The sequence below is a fragment of the Leiobunum rupestre genome, chromosome 2 (genome assembly GCF_980474605.1).
Source record: "Leiobunum rupestre chromosome 2, qqLeiRupe1.1.hap1, whole genome shotgun sequence".
Lineage (NCBI taxonomy): Eukaryota > Metazoa > Arthropoda > Arachnida > Opiliones > Sclerosomatidae > Leiobunum > Leiobunum rupestre.
This window is the reverse complement of record NC_143385.1, coordinates 30991323-31009955: the sequence shown is the minus strand read 5'-3', so window position 1 is coordinate 31009955 and position 18633 is coordinate 30991323.

The following is an 18633-nucleotide window of genomic DNA, read 5'->3' as shown; positions in this document are numbered from 1 at the left end:
ACCGCGAGACAATGGCGTTAATTTAGTAAAGGACCCATTTTCCCATTTTTCATTGGGATCTGTGACGCCCTCTTTAACGTAACGGGTTCTTCGGGAGAGCTAAACTTCCAGCCTTCTATCCTAAGCAACCGACTGAAAAAATCACTAGGATTTTCTCTAATATTGCGTTACTATAATTGAGCACACATTTTCTGAGTTAAAAAAAGAACTTTACTCGACTAATTTATTGAACATAACCCTCTTTTCGGGTTGAATACTACAGAGCTTCTCTAAACGGAAGCGAACCTTTTGATTCCTTTTTTTTAACTGAATAACGGTTACAATTTTTTTTCATTTATTACGTGCGCGCGTTAAATCTTCGTTTTATTCCTCGCGCGTAACATAAAATCTCTTTTATATCTTTTATATTTCAAATCTAAAACGTTACATACATTTATTTAAACATTTATACACGTTATATTAAGGTCCAGTTTTTCTAGTTACATTATTGCTTATAGAGCTTTAAAATATTATTTCGAAAATTCATTACCATTTTTAAATAACTCACTTAAAACATCCTAGAGCTAGTGTACTAGAAAAAATAAAAGTCCCGAAAAATAAAGATTTTCTTAAAATTTACAACACGAAGCAAGAACGCCTGGAAGTGTCAATATTTAGGCTTCTAAACAGACAACTTCTAACGTCTTAAACAGTTAAAAAATTAGCGTTTATACGTTTCCGGTAATTATTTAAAAATATTGCAATATTTATTCGAAATATCTATAATTATTTTTTAATCTAAATCAGCACATAGTTTTTGTTATGTTTTGCGCTATAAAAATGAATTTAATGAAGTTATATTATCAGTTCACTTACTTCAAACTGATACATGCTTATTGTGGGCCGGCTGGTGTTTATATTACATTTGCTTGAAAGAAAAGTATATACAATATCTGCTCTAGCTGAATTTTTATAAAAGTTATTTCGAACATACCTAACGAGTAGTTCACATTTTAACTTTTGAACCATTCTGAACCCTTTCTTCATATTTAATCTGATATGAAACCTTAGCTTGAAAAATAACGATGTTGCTCTGTTGTAAAAAGAATTGTAGTGCACTACTGTTTAGTAATCAACTATAAAAATAATTGTAGTACACTACTGTTTAGTAATCAAATATTAATATAATTGTAGTACACTACTGTTTAGTAATCAAATATTAATATAATTGTAGTACACTACTGTTTAGTATTCAGCCCTAAAAATAATTGTAGTACTCTACAGTTTAGTATTATCCTAGATGGTCGTGTAAATCCAAGATTTCATTTATTTATATGTATAACGCAATGATTAGTAAGTTCCTTAAACGATTTGTACTCAAATTAAACATTAAAATTATTATTTATTAGAAAAAGTAATTTTTTCAGCATTTGAAATATAAATGAAAAACAAAATATTGAGAGGAACAGAGATAATCGAAAAAATTATTACTTACTAGTTGCTTAGAAATTTTGCCATTAAGAACTTGATATGATAAATTTTCTTTGAAAAAATACTAAAATAAATGAAATTGATTATTGATTAAGTAAGATTGAGTTTTTATATTATATTTATAATATTAAATGTATTTATATATTAATTTCGTTTGCGAAATTTACTAATAGACTCAAAATCGTTTACAATTGTTATTTGTTCTCACGCGATAACTTATTATTTCTACAAAACGAAGAGATGTTAGTAATACATTAACTGATACACCTTTTTAATTATAGTTTTTAGTGTAATATAACCTTAGACTAATAAATGTTATCACATTTATAAGTCTATGATATAACATCCCTGTCAACAGACCACACCGAATAAATTGTATAAATATTAATAAATATTTGATTTTTTTTTAAATTGTTCCAATTGGTGAAACAAACAGCATCTATATCAGTTGCTTTGACAAAGACCTTCGGGTTGAAATCTCAGTGTGTAAAGTATTGGGTTTTTTTATACACCCCAATAAAGTTAATTAGATCCATGCGTGTTTCACTTAATTTTCAAATACAAATTTTAGTTAGTTATTTATTCCATGGATATTTTAAAAAAATTCTCAATTTATAGCAGCTATATTATATTATGTTTCCTTCGTTCGTCAACGTCATTCTGAAAGGACGTTCCCTATGATTTTAAATTCTTCACGTGCGCCGGTTGAGCTTTATTTAGAGTCATTCTGATGTTTGGTCTAAAAGTTTGGTATGAATTCTCAAAGTGTGTGCTGTCCGATTTTTTTTATTAAAAAATCGTGAACTTAAACATTTAAAAAAATTAAATTTTGGAAAATAGCGGTAAAGCACCCTCCCGCGTAAAATCAGCGTGCAATACTAAATCAAAGGTAGCTGTGTTGAAAACTCGGCAAGGAGGTCTCGGAAGAGTACAGATTAAGATTCTGTAAATACCTTGGCCTCGCCGCTTAAGCTCCATGAAATGTATCTTTGTATTTTTTGCCTTGAATTGGCGGGCAATAGCGTGCCGAAAGCTAACTTAGTAGGACTCGGAAGAGTTAGAATATATTTTTATCGTGCCTTTGACTTTACTATTCGTGGTTGCTCAGATTTTGGTAGATCTGGTAGTATGTATAAAATAAAACTCTGAAGCGTTATTCTGAATTATTCATACTGTTAAAAATAAAGGTCTTATTTTAGACCTCTAAAGTGCTTAAAACATTTTCCAATATTTAAGACCATTCAGGGTCTTATCATAGAACATATTTAAACCCTCTGCTCCTAAAATTCAGTCCTTTTGTGGAGTGTTTAAGTACATATTTTACACTCTTTTATCCATTTTACTTCATAAACAGTAAGAAGTTAATCCTTTTTAACTTTATTTTCAGTCCTTTATAGGGCCTTATTTAATACTTTTTTTATTATTATTCAATGGAACTCAATAGATTAACGATTATCATGGCCAGATTAAGCTGGTTTTCGCTAGGGGAAAATAGTCGTTGAACGAAGGGATTTGATCACGTAAAGTATCATGTAATACTTTCAGTTTTTGATATACACGTAGCAAGAATTCTGTGGTGCCGATATTTGGGTTATAATAGTTTGAAGCCAAATCAATATCCCCTATATTTAAATCTGTTATCAATTTTTTAAAGACTTAACCTTAGTTAAATATTCCTGGTGATTGGAATTTCTCCGCATTATGTTATTTTAAAGAAAATATAACAAAAATAAATAACGTAGTATTCAAATACTAGTCTCGAAATTGGTCCATATCATTTTTTCTTCGTTAAAGGGAATTAAATGGGTATTCAAAAGGACTAAATGTTAGAACATAACATTTTTATACCTTTACCACCAGGACTGGAAAAGGTTTATTCTTAGGGCTCGTTCCCTTTCAATACCCCAAAAGGTATCGTATTAAACATGAAAGAGTGAAATGGGTCTAAAATAATTGATTAGACCGTTTTCAGTAATCAAATGGTTTGAAATAAATTAAAAGTCCAATTTTGGTTGTTTTATAAAACTTTATTTTTAACAGTGCGGAATGATAAAAGTAGCCCTGCATTGTTTTATTCGAAAATTTATCCAGTTTGCTTGAAATTAAGACACTAAAAATGGCCTATGCAAGGGCAATATACTGATAATGAACGACGGGAGAGATAACATCATATGAGCGGAGATTTAAACACCCTCACACAAGGGAGAAGTGGTATTCATTTCGCGGGTAACGCCGTCTGCTTTAAATATGCCCTCCAGAAAAGAAGGCTGTTACCGGTACGAAATCCTTCCACAATAACGAACAATAAAGCTCAGGCTCAAAATCCCGAAAGCGTTGGAATATAATTACCAGAACCAGTGTACCCAGCTCATGGCGAACTATTCGTAGCGTTTCTCAGAGGCGTACCGAGGTTATATAGCACCCAGTTAAAAATTTTAAAAATGGCGCCCCCCTAAATAAACAAAAATACGTAAAGAGACGAGTGTTTTTGGTGCCCCCTACGTGAAAGACAGCTTGGTGCCTGGTTCAAAATGTAACCCCTGAACCCGGGTCATTACGACTCAGACGATTTTCACTAAAAACGTTGTTGTAAAGAATATTTCTGACTAATATGAGTAAACAAATACTATAATGCTAGAGCATAACCAAAGTTGGTCGGAAAAAAATTTACTTTATTTAACCAATTCTTGGTCTATTATAACTTGTTCGCGTTTTTTAATGTTCACCAGTTTTGCCAGCTTGGATATACATCATATTATCTGACTGTTAATAATCCTGGCCTGGAGGGTCATCCCGTTCTCCGTGGAGTATTACTTTGGCCATTCGGAATCATTTGCACTGTCATAAATTCATTTTATTCCGCTAATTCGAGTCAAGCGAAAACTCATGGATTATAAGAAAATTATTCTTAACTATGTAAAAAGTTTAAATGATAAAAAACTAATGTACGAGATTTTAGTCTTATTGTAACTATATTAAAATGGGTTTATTTTTTGCTCTGACTGGTAATTTTTCTCAAAAAAACAAGATTTACGAAATTCTTCGGTATTATATCTCGTATGAAATTCTTAAAATCCGAATTTTCAGAAAACTTTTCATGTTTTTGAAATATATTTTTTTTTCTCGGAAAGGTGCTAGACAAAATTTTCCAATGCGAGAAATGAAGAGCACTATCGGTAATGTACAATGAAAAAAATCCATGAAAAACACCAATGTTTCATGAAGATACGAAGGGATGAAAAAACAAGTTGTCCATATGGGGCGATATCCAGTTTTGTGCGCAAATGTTTGAATTGTTTTTTCGTACAATAACATCAGAAAATGTACATGTAAGGTTCAATGATATCTCCGTTGGCCACGATGAATGTTTCGGCACGATGGAGCATCTCTCGAGACGAGCCGGTGATTATATCGAGGGAGAAGTGGGAAGGCTGCAATAATTCGTTTTTCGTAAATCATCTATGCTCGCACCGAGCATCTCGTAAACTCTTTCTTTGATGAAACCCCATAAGTGAAAGGCCATCGGCGTTAGGTCTGGAGACCTCGGAGGCCCTCGAACAGGACCGTTTCAACCAATCCAACACTGAGGGAACTAATTGTTAAGATGCTCCACAACACATCGAGGTTGATAGTGTGGTGCCCCGTCATCTTGGTCCCATAATTGTCTGTAAGTTTCCAACAGAATGTCGTTTAATGCATCTGCTACTTCGTTCTGCAAGAACGACAAGAAATTTTGTCCATTAATACGATTCGAAATTAAAAATGGGCTGGTAACTTTATCTCCGACCAAACTCGTCCAAACATTCAGCCAATATTTTTGTTGGTGATGGTAAGAGAAATCCCATCACTCCACATGTGGTTGTTTTGGCTATTGAAAAGGCAATCTCTCTCAAAGTAAAACTTGTTGGTCACCAGAAGATGAGTGATGAAATTTGGGTCATCATTTGACATGTTATTAGCCAGTGGCAGATATCATATCATCGTTCCATATCTCCTACGTGCAGAGCTTGGTAGAGGGTAGCTCGTTACGGACGAAAGCTGTTATCGTAAAGAGGTCTCCAACGTAGCTCCTTGATAACCTAAGATCATCGCTTGCACCTCTATTACTTGCTCGAGGGTACGCAGCATATTAGGCTAGAACGATTTATTCCATGTTGAGGTTTTGATGACCTTGTCCTCGGAACCTGGGATTAATGATTCCGTAGTTGTCGAAGTCTTAAACAGCTTCGAGAACGATGTTACGGCTTGGTATTCAGTCAGTATAACGAATACTCAACCCTCGTAAAATAACTCAACCATAAAGCGCACTGCTCACGATAATAAAGTGGCATAGTTGTTGATTAGACCCAATAAATTTTAGAGAATAGTTTATAACTAAAATAATTCGTTTTAAATAGTACCTGATAATCAACCTTTGCGCAAAAGCAACAAAAAATGATTTATTAGTAGGCTTTTTTACATTTGGATAAATCACATGCACAAACCTATTTTAAGACATTTATTTAACTTTGAGCACCAGACTGGCTATTGCCCCATATGGACAGCTTGTTTTTTCATCTTCGTGAAACAATTTTCTTTTTCAATTTATCGACAGTGCTCTACAATTTTATCATTGAAATTTTTATCTAGTACCTTCCCGCCAAAAAACAATTTTTCATAACACCTTAAAAATTTCGTAATTCTAACTCTCGTAAGTTTTGACAAAAATGTCCATTCATTCTCATGCTGAAGACCGCCCGTAGTGTGGTACATTCTGCTAGTGTTTTACATCGGTTAACATTGCTATAGCGATCACACCATGTTTTTTGATGATAATTTGATTGAAAGTTTTGGTAATCGAAAAACCATCATAGCATTGAAATTCGATTTCATCGAAATGGGCCTAAACTTCAATCTATAATATTTTTTAATAATTTAAAACTATCGATTCACTTGAAACGTTGGCATTCCGAATATACAGGGTGTCTCAATTTGCTCGATCACGCCATTTTTCTCAAAATGTATTTATGCTAGTGTTCTGAAATTTTCAGGGTGTATTTGTTAGGTATGGAAGGCTTTGGTTACTAAATTTCAGAAAAACGAACGATTTGGTGGCGTTTTGGAAAATTTATTTTTTCACCGGTAGGTGTCACGCAAAATGTTTCAATAGGAAAGTTGTAGGGCATAGTCGAAAGTGAAAAAATTAATTTTGGTTCGGTTGAAAAAGACCTATTTTTCACTGAGTTTGGAGGTCGGGGGAAAAAACAATATGTACTAGCAGGCAATAGCCTTTAAAACAATCGTACATAATCACAACACACATGTACATTTATTTTAGGGAACTTATGCTTTCAGCTTTGTAGTTAATAATCAGATCTGCAAAAAGTTATTGTTAAAGAAAATTATTACGTTCAACACCTAATTAGACAAAGTAGACAAAGACCGCGTTTTCCATTTCGACGTGGTTACGAGTAAGATCATCAAACAAAGATTTGTAGAACAAAAATTACGCTTATTTTTCTTTTGTTGTTTTTAACGTGAAATATCAATTGTCCGAGTAGTATTTAAAGCGTTTACATTTCAAAGTTAAAACATTATCTCAGCTTGGCCGATTGTTGTCCAGTATGCCTCTTTACACTCGAGATCAGCGCGCTCATATGCTAGAATTATTTTACGGAGAAGGTCGTCGTAATGCTACTCTAGTAAGTCAGTTATTTAGACGAAGATTTCCCAATTGCAAACCAAGTCATACGACGGTTCTTAGAGTGGTCCACGACTTCGACAACTGGGGTAATATCAATCCGAGGTTTCGTGGTCGTGGTCTCCAGGACATCGACATGGAAAACACCATACTAGTCTACTTCGTCGCCTATCCTCGAGCGAGCGTCAGGACTGCCAGCTTTGACTTAGGGTTGGATCGAAACTACGTTTGGAGAACACTCAAAAGACACCATTTTCATCCATATCGAGCGAAACTTCACCAAGGACTGCATGACGGTGATAGACAGCGCCGACTCGACTTCTGCAATTGGTTTTGCCTCATGGCTAACGCACACCAGGATTTTCACGATCAACTACTGATGTCCGACGAATGTTCATTCGGAAGAGATGGGCCTTTCAACCGTCAAAACCAACATATGTGGGACTACGAGAATCCACACTGGCCATTTCCTCACCGCCACCAAGGTCAGTTTCTCTTAAATGTGTGGGCTGGTCTGTTAGGTGACAGAATTATTGGCCCGTTCTTCCTGCCAAATCGTCTGAACGGTCAAAACTACTTGGAGTTCCTTCATAATGAAATATCCAACGTGTTGGACGACATTCCCCTGGCCGAGTACAGACGCATCTGGTTCCAGCAAGATGGGGCGCCACCTCACCAATATCGTGACGTGGTTGCTTATCTAAACAACGAGTTTCCTGGAAGATGGATCGGAAGAACTGGTAATGTTCGTTGGCCCGCAAGATCCCCTGATCTATCACCACTCGACTTTTTTCTTTGGGGATTCATAAAGGACTACGTATACCAAACACCTGTGACGAGCGTTGAAGATTTACGACAAAGAATTATCGAAGCATGTCGCCGGGTGACTCCAGAAATGGTTCGGGGAGCATTTCGCAATATGCAACATCGTGCATATTTGTGCATTGCATCAGAAGGTGGCATTTTTGAAAACATTTTGTAGAAGTCACTAAAAAACATTTGTCACTTGGGCTAATTATTATTTGTTTATTTTTCGAAATCTTATAACTGAAATGCATGTTACCTACAATTCGTTAAAGGCTATTGCCTGCTAGTACAACTTGTTTTTCCCCCGACCTCCAAACTCAGTAAAAAATAGGTCTTTTTAACCGAACCAAAATTATTTTTACACTTTCGACTATGCCCTACAACTTTTCTATTGAGACATTTTGCGTGACACCTACCGGTGAAAAAATAAATTTTCCAAAACGGCACAAAATCGTTCGATTTTTCTAAAATTTAGTAACCAAAGCCTTCCATACCTAACAAATAAACGCTGAAAATTTCCGAACCCTAGCATAAATATATTTTGAGAAAAATGGCCTAATCGAGCAAATTGAGACACCCTGTCCACTCTATGATTATTACTCTTTTTATTTTACTTAGAATGTAATCCTTTCTATGTCACCGTCGTGAAGTTGTAGAATGTGTTATTCTTTATTTTCGGGAAGGAGCTAAACAGCAGCAATTATATTAGAAAGAAGAAAACAACCCTTTTTAAAAACCTTTTCAACTTCCGCCCCACATTTTCTATTAAACATAATCCCCCGAAAACCTTTCTACTTACAAATAATTAGCTAGGCTTATACCCAAAGTATACCACTATACAGGGTCTTTTTTTTTGCTCGGAAAAGTGTTTTTTTTTTCAAAAACTATTTATAGTACCGATTTCAAATTTGGAAGGTCAATTCTCTATACCGGGGGACATCAGTTTGAGAAATTTGAGCGTTTTCGGTAATGTTTTTCACCAATTTTGAAAAATTATTTTTCGACCACTAGGTGCGAGATAAAAAATTTCTATTATAAAGTTGTAGGCCGTCATCGAAAACCCTTAAAAATTGTTCACTCGACGAAAAACAATTTATTTATCAGTGAAAATTCGAGCTTGAAAAATTTACAAGTTGGTGAAGCCAAATTACGATTGTTTGAAACGATAATTGAAACCGAATTACCTAATCCAGTTGAAACTTTGGTTAAAAAAACGACCGGATTTAAAAAACACGAGGCTATAGGTCAATCCTAAACATGCATTGGGTATTTAAAGGAAAACTTTGGGAGATTATTATCAGTGTTTGATAATATTTCGAACAATGCCTCGTTATTCAGTAGCTGAGCGTACCGAGATAGTTGCCATTTACTATGGAGAAGCAGCGCAAAACCTTAGAAGAGTGACTGAAATCTTCGCAGAAAGACATCCAAATGGAGCACCATCTGTAAATACAGTAAGACGAGCAATTCACGATTTCAATCAATTTGGTAACTTGCAACCTAGGTTTCGCGGATTGGGTCAACCGGATTTAGACTTCGAGAACAATGTACTCGCGTACTTTGTGGCATATCCTCGTCACAGTTGCGCTAACGCCGCTGATTTGGGTTGTTCTGCAAATCGTGTGTGGAAAATTCTTCGTAAGAATCGCTATCACCCATACAGAGCTACGCTCCACCAAGGACTAATTGACGGAGACCATCAAAGACGTTATGAATTTAGCAACTGGTTACTAAATGCTGTCCAAGAAGATAGACAATTTTTGCGCCATGTTTTGTTCTCCGACGAAGCGTCATTTTCTAGAGATGGGCCCTTTAATCATCAAAACAGCCATCTTTGGTCTGACATCAACCCACATTGGGGTTTTGAATATCATCACCAGGTTCAATTTGAACGGGTCAATGTTTGGGTTGGACTTGTTGGAAACCGTTTGATTGGTCCCTTTTTTCTGCCGACGAACCTCAACGGCCAAAGGTATTTACATTTTCTACAGAACGAACTGAGTGACGCAATCGACGACCTTCCATTGGCTGAAAGACGTCAGTTGTGGTTTCAGCAAGATGGCGCCCCTCCGCATTTTTCCCGGCAAGTAACTGAGCACCTCAACAACGAGTTTCCTGAAAGGTGGATAGGGAGAAATGGTCCAGTGCATTGGCCAGCAAGGTCACCTGACCTAACACCGCTGGATTATTTTCTCTGGGGATTCGTTAAAGCAAAGGTATACGCCACGCCCATTGAAACTAGGGAGGAACTCATTAGACGAATAATCAGTGCTTGCCGAGACGTCACACCAGAAATGGTAGAGAAAGCGTTTGAGAACTTAATTGTCCGCGCACAAACCTGTGTTGCAGCCAATGGTGATATTATTGAAAATGTTTTGTAAAAATTTATGTGAATAAAATATCTGCATTTAAAAACCAAACGTGTACATTTTTTCAAGTGTGAAAACTCTACTACGTTTGTATTAGACTTGTTCCCTTTTCAATTATCGTTTCAAACAATCGTAATTTGGCTTCACCAACTTGTAAATTTTTCAAGCTCGAATTTTCACTGATAAATAAGTTGTTTTTCGTCGAGTGAACAATTTTTAAGGGTTTTCGATGACGGCCTACAACTTTATAATTGAAATTTTTTATCTCGCACCTAGTGGTCGAAAAATAATATTTCAAAATTGGTGAAAAACATTACCGAAAACGCTCAAATTTCTCAAACTGATGTCCCCCGGTATAGAGAATTGACCTTCCAAATTTGAAATCGGTACTATAAATAGTTTTTGAAAAAAAAACACTTTTCCGAGCAAAAAAAAAGACCCTGTATAAGGTCTAAATCAGCGAGCGACCTTCAATACCATTGTTTCAGGTGATCAGGTTTCAATATAATGCTGGTTGCTGGCAAGTCCTTATCACGCGAGTAACATATTACTGTGAATTTCAAAATATTTTAATAAAAACCGGAAACTAATATCAATTACCCAATATCTTAACCTATATTTTGGAAGATCTCCGTGTATTCTAAACTATTTTAAGAAATAAACCCACCTTTTATAGGTAAAGTCTATAAAGGAACAAACCTTTCCCAATGGAGATTCAATCATAAGTCCTTCACACGAACTTTTCCAGTCCATCTAAACCTTTTTCCTTTAATATCCTTATATTCCACGATTACTTTTCGTCCAAATACATTAAACAAACCATTAGTATCATTTTCGCTTTTGCGCATAAAAACCTCATTTGATTATTTTATCGGCTGGTCCTTTTCTTCGATCGAATGAACTTCGATCCGTTAGACCCCCATTCGATCAATCGGTCTTCGGCCCATAAGTTATATCCCTTCAGATAAAAACAACAAGTCTTGTGAATGCAGATCATAAACTTAACAGTTTGTGTTAAGAAAATATTACACTTTAAATACTTTTTATTTATTGGTGCTTTAGAAAAAATATAAATTTATAAACCCTATAGCGAAGTACGAAATATGGAATATCAAAATATTCACAATTAAAATTACCTCTGATTTTCTTCTCGCTATTGACCATAAAGTGTAAATATGCGTTCATTCTCTTCTTATTAATGTTTATCCTGGATTGATATATTGATTGAGGTTAACGGTAATAGTTAGTTTAGGAAGCTGTTGGCTCGCGTGGCTTCCAGGGCTTCCCACCACCCTGCTACACATTGTAACCCGGCTACCTAAATTAATGGCTTCAAAAGTGGCTTGATGACTTAGGCCTAAGGTGGTGCCTTGGGTATTAGCCTAGCTGATTATTATTATTATTATTATTATTATTATTATTATTATTATTAATTAATTTCCTTCTCACTCTTCTTTGTATAGATCTTAGTAACTAATTTCATATATCTCACTTATGTTAGTCCCCAATACTGGCTAGTTTGCGTTAACTCAAAGGTTTACCTAGGCAACAACAGGTGGCGTATTCAAACGCTCACCCCGGAGAAGGAGACCTACCGCGTTTAAGAAGAGGAAAACAGAGAATTTGGGTCAAGCGTTAGAGGAATAGGTCACTGATAATTTTGGTTCAAGTATTTCTGGTATATTTTATTTATTAACGCATCAATCACGTAGAATATGTAAAAATATGATACTCAAACTTTTGGGACTTGGCATAAGTCTTTGCATTAACTTCTTTGTGAGCAATTTTATGAAATTCTAGGCATTTTCCAATTTTAGATATTCAACGTTTAATAATAATAATTATAATCAGCTTGACTATTACTCAAGGCACCAACCTAGAACCCAGTCATCTCCCGACATTTTAAATCAGGTGGCCGATTCGTAAAAGAACCTGTTTTTCTTTCAAAATACCAAGTATAAATCAAACCGAAAACAAATATTAATATAGCCGCGTTCACACTAGACACTTTGGAACCGTTTTTAAACAGTTTCGAAAGCTAAAATTGAACATTTTCGGTGTCAACTGTATTAATAGTCGTACGATAAATACATTCGACACAAAAATTTTACAATTTGTACTTTCGAAACCGTTTTAAAACGGTTCCAAAGTGTCTAGTATGAACGCGGTTATTGTATATAAATGTTTATATTTCGTAATCTATAAGTAAGAAAATTACAGGTAATATTGTATTAATATAAGTTATTTTTGTACTTACACCAATATGGACTATTACAAACGTGCATTTCATTCGCATTGAAAAATACACGGGCATATTGTTTCAACAAACATGGTCTCTGAAACAACGAAACTTTATTGGAAATATCGATTTATTTCTATTTCAGCCCTTCTAGATACCGGTCGTTCGATGGACTACTTTCTTTCTACTAACTGGATAGGCTGACCTCGACGCGGCTCTGGAAGCTAGTTCAGTTGATAGCAAAATTCTCAAAAAACCTCTGAAGACACGCCATCAAAAATATCACAAACAAATTGGGGTGGCCACTTTAACCTCAAATCAATTGCCATTTTGTCGTAAAAAAACATAAAATTTATAAAAACGTGATTTGAAAATTGAAATGAATAAAAAACACTTAAACCTTAAATCAATTGTCATTTCGTCATAAATGGACGCGAGTAAAGTCATTACGTCCCGTCAATTGTTGTTTTCAAAAACATAAAATTTATGAAAAAAATAAATTTGAAAAATAAAAATCAAAGCGACAATAACGATCTGGAGACTTAATCAGACACTTTCGCATCAGCATACGGATTTGGCGGTTTTTTGAAATTTACTTGGTCTTTTAAATTTTCCTTTCATGGCTTTTTAGGAATTTGTTTACATTGGCGAGGTGTTGGAGTCTAAGGAGAGCGCATGTGGTCTTAAACACAAAAACAAGTCGTTAAGACCCCTAAAATATTTGATACCGATCCCTCGCGATGGTCCGAGTATTCTGCAGCGATCGAGTCATAAACCGACCGTGGGGTATAATAGCTTAAACTTTTTTAAATGACTATTGATTAAACGTCTCTAACTTAACGCATAAAATATTTAAATAAGTAGCCTGTTTGTTATGGTTTCGTTTTAAATTCGTGTAATAAGCATAGAGAAATAGCGCACTATTACATTTCTTAATCTACTAAAACACCATTCTAGTAGGTTTTTCATTAATACTACGGCGTACGGTGAGATCTATGTGTTGTTTTAATATTTCAAAATTTTTATGCTGCAATTTGAGATTTTAAGGCCGCGATTTCTCTAATATTTATACATTTTAACCTTCTTTTAGTATTTTTTATTGCATGATTATTGTTTTTCTAGATTAAACAAAAAAATCCCCAAGAAAGGTCTTACAGACTTGCTTGACTTTTGCCATTAGGTACCGAGAAGTGAATTGTGAAAATTTAGCTTCAATGTTTTATTCACTGAAAATTAAATTAAATTTTAATGGTACAATTTTACCGTGGTAACAATTATGGTTTTTAAAATTTACGTGTTTTTCACTTTTCAAATAGTTTTGTTTTACAATAAGCCTTGGTTGATCTGTCAAATGACTGTTTGTGACGATTTCTAATGTCCCATTACCTGGCAGTTTCAAAGATAAGTAACGACTCGTGGAGATGGTCGGTCATTAGACTACCATTAGGGTTGAAAAGTGTCAAATGATAAGTATACACTAAGAATGTCTAAGACACCATTGCCAAAAGCGCTGGAATTGCGTCTGAAAAAATGGCTGGCACTTCAACTTCGTAAAATATAACATGAGCGGCGTATTTCAATTCTATGTCTATTTGGATGCGGTGCTTTGCTTAAGCTTATGAAAAAAGTATGTATTATTTCCTGTTCATGCTTATAGAAATTATGATACTTTTGTCATTGTGATTGTTTCTTCATTTTGTTGGGTTTAGTTAATATAAATCCCAGTTTTTATTTTACTTACCGCTGGGTAACACTTCTTTTCCCCCATTCAAATCCATAAATGTGCCATTACTGCAGCCAATTCTTGTACCGCAAAAACAGTTCATTGTGCAAACAGCACCAGGCACCCAACAAGAACAGCCATGCCTTTTAGTGCTAAAACAATTATTTACACATTGAGTACGCCCTAAAAATTGCGATGAAATCATCGCACTGACGCGTCTTCAACTGATTTCCTATTTCCTTTAAAACAAATCCGTCACCAGTATGGTGCTAGTTAAAGTGTTTTCTCTTTGTGACCCAGTCCAAAGCACATTTGCCCCCGCTTATAGCCAATGTCACGGGCTGAGTTTTATCCCCGGATGTTTCCTCCAAAACGAAACCAAAAGTGGACAAAAAACCTCTGAACCCGCGCAAACACGTAGAGCCAACGAAAGGCGACCTTTCTGATGCGTGAATCTCGTCATCATAGCTTCCACAGGTTGGATACCTTCTTTCCTCCAAGGGTCAAGTCTCATTTTTCGCGCCGAACGATACCCTTCCGCATCTGTATTTCAAAAATTACTACACCTATATTACTTCTATACCTCTAAACTGTGTGCAAGTCTCAGCTCTGTCAGGTAAACAGGGGGCGCAATAGCCCCCCTTTTTCTATTTTGGGCGTGATATTTGTAATTGATTTACTTTTAAATTCTGTTTCACTTTTCTTATTTAGGTTTAGTTACTAACATAACAAAAATTAAAACAATTGTTTTGTCGTTTCTTCAAAGTTTTATTATTTATTTAATAAATTTATAATTCTCAACATTAATTTCATTTTATTATCGTCACGACGACCCGAGTCATCCGGCCTTTGACGGCGACGCCCATGTTCATGTTGACATCCATTTCGAGGTCGTTTTGATGTCAATTTATATATCAAACGATAAGAAATCACGTAGCCTCAACAGCTTTTGTATTTGTTTGCCTACCTATGTCGACTAATGGTGTATGGACTTGCCGGTCGAACTAATATTACGGCCTGGGCCGTCTTGTTCTTTAAATGGTAGCTACAATAATAAGTAATACTTCTATTTGAGGAATTGAAAATAATTTCTAACGAAATACTAAATCGATGAATTAAAATTAACTGTAGATATACGGGTTCTTAGTTTCAAAGTCATACCAAGCTACAATAAGTTTTGCGTAGGTGTAGTTTTCTACAATATCTTTCTTTCTTTCATCTTAACGTTAAACAAGTTGGCAAGCCAAAATATACCTCTCCTCGGAAGAATTGTCCCTAGTTGTATTAATTTATCGAGATGACCCTTAATGATATATCTCCACAATTCAGAGTTATTTACTGAAAACGTAATCCTGGATCGATCCCACCCGGTATAAAATTTTAATTTTAATCAAAATAATTGAGACGAAACAACAGAGTTTAATTTATTCGGAATATTATAAACTAAGTAGTTACAACAGTGAGTTAGACGTACTAAAACAATGTACAATTGAGTTTAACCCTCTTAACAGTACAAATTTATCAATTAATACGAAGCAAATTTCAATGAAAGAAATATCTACGGAGGGTATTTGCTATTAGGTTTCTCACTTACGCAATACTTGAGGCATCTTTAACGCTAATTTTATTTCAACACTCGCCCATGATGAAGATAACCTCGGTAAAACCGATACCCTTTCTTAGTTCTTCTTTAGATAAACCCTCGTCTCCTGCCATCTAATATTCAAAATTTACTAACTCTTATTTAAAAAGCACTACACCAAATTCAATAAAACAAACCTCGTGGCATAAAACAATACCTTAATAACAACAAAAAAACCTACTTTAAACCATTTCACACAAAGAACAATAATTTAATGCTAACAATACCGCCCAAAAGCTCAACACAATCAACAAATTAAAATACAAAAGCCCAATCGACCAAATTTCGGAGCCAAAATTACCAAAAGAAAAATAAATAATAATAACCCAATCAGACTTCAGAGCAAAAATAATTCATAGAAAAATTTATAATAATAACCCAATCAATCAGACTTAAGAGCAAAAATAACAAATAGGAAAATATAAAATAACTCAATCGATCAGGCTTCAGAGCAAAAATAACCTATTAAAATATTTAATATTAACCCAATCGATCAGCCTTCAAAACAAAAATACTTAATAGAAAATATATAATATTAACTCCATCGATCAGGCTTCAAAGAAAAAATAACCGGAATAAAAATATAACGCAATCAAACAACAAATTCCTTCAAAAATTTAGAAACCAAACAAAAGAAAATTTAATTATAGCAAGAAGTGCGACACCTTACCATTAACAAACAGGAATTTTTGACGTTATTATTATGAAACCGGATAAGCTAAATAACACGACGTACACACTGTAAAGGTTTCTCCAAAACTGGACGTTTTCGTGGAAAAAAATAACCTCAAACAAGATTTGACCTTTAAATTTTCATACGTAAAATATTTAGACTTTAACAAGTTCACAAAAATTAAAAAACAAAGTTCAATAAAAAATATACACAGATATTGTATTCATCCGTTTAGTAAAAAACCCCGCCTTATCATAATGGTTCCTTTACTTTACTATTTTCCCTAAGGAAGTCAATGACTCGGCGTGAACTATCCGCATGGTAACAAAGCGACCCGAGTACAATTCCTGATCACGATAAAATTTTACATTAACATACTAAAATATTTAATTAAATATAAGATTAATATAATTTATAAATATTAAATTAAATATAAGATTAATATAATTTATAAATATTCAATTAAATATAAGATTAATATAATTTATAAATTATTAAATTAAATATAAGATTGATATAATTTATAAATATTTAATTATATATAAGATTGATATAATTTATAAATATTGAATTAAATATAAGATTAATATAATTTATAAATATTTAATTAAATATAAGATTAATATAATTTATAAATATTTAATTAAATATAAGATTAATATAATTTATAAATATTTAATTAAATATAAGATTAATATAATTTATAAATATTTAATTAAATATAAGTTTAATATAATTCATAAATATTTAATTAAATATAAGATTAATATTGAATAGAATAGAATAGAATAGAATTACTTTATTGTGTAATAAATCAGTTATAAAAAACCAGCTAGTTATTACACATTGTCGGTGTTACGTTACATATTAAGTTAAAATACCGCCATAAAATACAAACATAGATAGCAAAGAAGAAAAAAAACAAAAACAGATCCAGAATAAATTGTTTAACAAATATTTACAATCAAATTAACATTTTCCAAATTTACCGAATTATTTGACAAAGATCTTTGTAAAAAAATATCATTGCCCAAGCCATATTTATTATAATTGGACATCATTCTTTCCATAACCAAAGGGGTATTTGTACATGAATAAAATGGCTTCCGATTGCGAGAGTTATGCATACTACAATTAAAAGTTAAAAAATTTTAAATTTCAGGACAATCGATTTTTTTTGGATTAATCTATGTACAAATTTTATGTCTGATTTGATTAAACTAATTTTGATTGTATCGATGATTGGTTTTTTCGAGTTTGAAAAATTATTATTGCAAAGGTAAATAAACTTATGTAAAACTTTTTCTAATTTTAAAATATTGGAAGCGCAGGTGTTACTAAAAACTACGGAACAGTAAAGAATTGAGGACATCACTAATGATTTAAATAGAGTTAAAAAACAAACGCGTGAATTTAATTGTCGTGAAAGTCTAAAGGAAATTCCGAGATGTTTCTGGCGTTTTAAGATTATTTGTTCAACATGGTGTGTAAATAATAATTTGCTATCAAAATAAAAACCCAAGTCTTTAAAATTTTAGAATTTACTTGGTAATTATAAAGAAATCGATCAGTTTTTCTTGAATACGTCATTACTACCGTTTTATCTTCGTTCATAGGTAAATTATTATCAAGGAACCAAACATTTAACCTGTTCAAGTCATCTTGAAGTTTATAACAATCCAATGGCGAAATTATTTCATTGATAAGTTTGTGATCGTCAGCCAACTGCAGGAGTTTACAATTTTCGACTACAGATGGCAGGTCAGCAATATAAATATTAAAAAGTGAGGGCCCAAGTGACGACCCTTGAGGGACACCACAAAGGACCGGGTACGAGTTCCTGGAAATTTCTCCATTGCATTTAAAAAAGTTCGAGCGGTTTGCGAGATAGCCCTTAAACCAAGATAACAAGGTTCCAGAAATTCCATAAGCGGATAAATATATTTTATAAATATTTAATTAAATATAAGATTAATATAATTTATAAATTTTTAATTAAATATAAGATTAATATAATTTATAAATATTTA